Here is a 3,268-nt window from a genome sequence, read left to right on the forward strand (position 1 = left end):
AAAATAAATGTAAGTGATCACATTGTTAAATGATGGGAAAAACATATAATGTTAAACGATGATGTTATACAACTAAAGGATCTTGTAGGATATCATTTATAATATGTTGTTAAACGATGATGTTGTACAATTTAAGCGACTATGTATTTACAATATTAAACGATGGTGTTGTTGAATATAAACGATCGTGGTAATAAATGTAATTGATCCATTTATACGTTTTACAAGATAGTGTAGGATATAAAGAGTGAAAGGAATACAGATTTCTCAAGTATAAAATAATGAAATTTTCAAAATTTAAATTTAAAGATTTGAAGCTTTACAAACACTATAAATCATCTCTAAAATATTAAGAAATTTGTAGGTCGAAGGATGAAGTCATATCAATGTATTTTTCTGTTGACATTCTTCTTTCGTTTTTCTTGTTGCTTTCTTCTTGTGTTGAGGCTTTTGTCTTTTTTTTGTTGACTAACATTATGTTCCTTTTGCATTTCTTTAATTTCTCTCTTTTTTCCTTTTGTTTCAACTTCTTGTGGTTTTTGACTACTATCAGTGTCAATTTCTTCTTGTGATTCTTGACTACTATCAGTGTCAATTTCTACTTAAGTTTTAGTTTCGTTATTATCAACCTCATCTTTTTCAATCAACTTTTGTTTTCCTTTTGTTGTATCTTTTGTATTTTCTTTCCCTTGTTTTTCTCTTTTTTTTCTTCAACGATTACAATATTTCTCAATTGAATCTGGCTTCGTTTTGTTTTGTCTTCCTGGCTTCTATTTTCAACTTCTTCTTCTTTCTCTCTATCTTCAAATTCAATTATCTGAATGTAAAAAAAGAATGTGCTGTCAAAATGATTGTGCAAGAAAATGTAGACAGTCGTGCAATATAAAGATCGTTTAAATATGTATATGATCATGAAACCAGTTGAGTAGCAAAGAATTTAAAAATATATAAATTAAAGAACTACAAACTAAACGAATAATCGTGTGAAATATATAAACGTTCATTTAATTATTTTAAACGATCATTTAGTTATATTTAAACGATCATGAAACCAGTTCTATATTAAACAAATTAAAACTTATGTCAATATGTGTGTTTTTGGTGTTCCTAAATGAATAAACCAGTTGTTTTTTTCGTCTACTTCATCTATCTGTAAGCACATAAAGTAAGAATGTTCAGAGACATCATGAAGAAAACAAATCATAATTAAAAACTCAAATGACTCCTTTTCATCAATTTCTCTAAACTCTTTCCTGATCTTCTCTCTTAATCTATATATATATTGGGTTTTTTAACGTATGTTGTGTGATTCGAAAGAGATGAACAAAAGTAGAAACACTCCATGATTGACCCATTTTGATTCTAAACTTTAAATCATTTCAAAACAAACAAGCATGGATTGACCCTATGTTTATGCTATTTTTTAGTAAATAATTGTCACGTGCCACTTTCTTTGTCAATATATATATATATATAAAAAATTTAAAGTTCTTGTTCAAGATTTTTTCAAGAATAATGAAAAATTATAAATTATTTTCGTCTTCTTCATCTATCTGCAAGCACATAAAGTAAGAATGTTTAGAGACATCATGAAGAAAACACATCTAGACAGATAATGTAACATCCCCTCCCGGACTACCTGCTACCTTACACCGAAAGATGGCGTGAAGCCGATGAACAACGCTTTTCTTTACCTGTATTTGTTGACTCTACTTAAAACTTTCATGTGATGAACTTGCCAATCTAGTATATAAACTATTATACATGCAACAAAACAAAGCGGATCCTAGGCTAGTCAAACACAGCTAGTCAAACACATACATGAAGTGTACCTCAAAATTTACCGATTTCACGAGTAAACCTAAAGACACCTAAATCAAAATATAACCAACAAAATTTACACAACTACAGCTCCTAAAGCTTATACAAACTATGGAGTATCTATAACATACAAGGGTGTATATACATCATAACACAACAGACTCTATGCCCAACTCAAAACACGTACTGGCAATTGATAATGGAGCTTCAGTAGTCTAAGGCAGTCTATCAGGCACCGGGAACTCGATCCCTACCTGAAAAATGGGTAAAACATTTTGGAAAGGGTGAGCTATGAAGCTCAGTGAGTGACTTAGTTTAAAACTATGAATTTAAAGATAAGCACGTGAAAACTTTACACATATAAATCTGTTTATACAAGTCGTAAATGTAAACGTGTAGTAGTAAGAATAGCTTCTTTAAATACTCAGCATGTTCATCATTAAAATCTAGCAAGACATATCAAGTATATCGAAGAATTTTAACTAACATGACAAATCTATGTTGTGTAGGGTACACCCAATACAACAACGTTTACAAGCTCTATGATGTAGTGAGGCTCACCCAGCACTCCCATCATCTTTTTCGTAGTGGGACCTGCCCAGCACTCACGACAGCATCGTTGTTACAGAGTACACTCAAAACGGAATCTAACCAGTGTGCACACGGTAATCTCTAGCCTCGGGCTCAAGATCTCAGTCATGTAGTTAATGAAAATTTCATAAATCATCTAAAAATATTAAAACATGCCTGCTTATAAATTTTACACAAAGCTCGAACTTTACTCAGCTCTTTCGTGGAAAACTGTAGTTCTTAAAACAAAACTTCTTACTAATTCATGCTTTGCTTAAAACATTGTGGTTTAAATACTTTCCAAATATTTAATATCTACGTGATAGCATAAATTTCTTTAAAAAATCTAGTCTCTAAATGTATACTTGAAAATAGTCATGAAATTCAAATATCTTTCATAGCTTCGTAAGTAAACATTTATCGCATTCAATCATAATAACAGTTATGGAAAATATTTCAAAGTTGGTTTTGTCACTCACCGTCTTGGGCTAGATCCTTGGTCTATAAGCTCGGTTTAATTCTTCTCGGCCTGCCAACAACCCTACCGAGTATTAAAACTCTAAACATTCTAGTTTCCTAAAGATATACATAACATGTCGCACCAAAGATGACGCTCATGAAAACAAAGCTTAAGAAATAAAATCCTATTTCAACAACTCTTTGAAATTTCCAGATTTCTAACATAAACTTTAAGTGACTATAACTTTCTCAATACTTAACCAAAATGAGTGTTCTTTATATCAAAATCTTCATTTTGAGATCCTCTAAATCTTACCTGAAGATATATAAATCTGATTCCCCGTGCATAAACTCAGATAACCCTCGAAACAAAACCACTTCCAGAATCACGCACACACGACCTCTTTAACTTGTCCCT

At 31.2% G+C, this 3,268-nt stretch overlaps 1 long non-coding RNA gene across 1 annotated transcript; it reads right to left on the minus strand.

Annotated features, from left to right (window-relative positions):
* Positions 1 to 282: 282 nt before the first annotated feature.
* LOC127148586 (uncharacterized) lies at positions 283 to 3,268 on the minus strand. Its single transcript, XR_007819687.1, has 4 exons — positions 3,167 to 3,268; positions 2,871 to 2,920; positions 2,009 to 2,075; positions 283 to 817 (listed from the first exon to the last, which is right to left on the minus strand). It is a non-coding gene; the product is annotated as an uncharacterized LOC127148586 (long non-coding RNA).

The sequence above is a fragment of the Cucumis melo genome, chromosome 3 (genome assembly GCF_025177605.1).
Source record: "Cucumis melo cultivar AY chromosome 3, USDA_Cmelo_AY_1.0, whole genome shotgun sequence".
Taxonomy (NCBI): Eukaryota; Viridiplantae; Streptophyta; class Magnoliopsida; order Cucurbitales; family Cucurbitaceae; genus Cucumis; species Cucumis melo.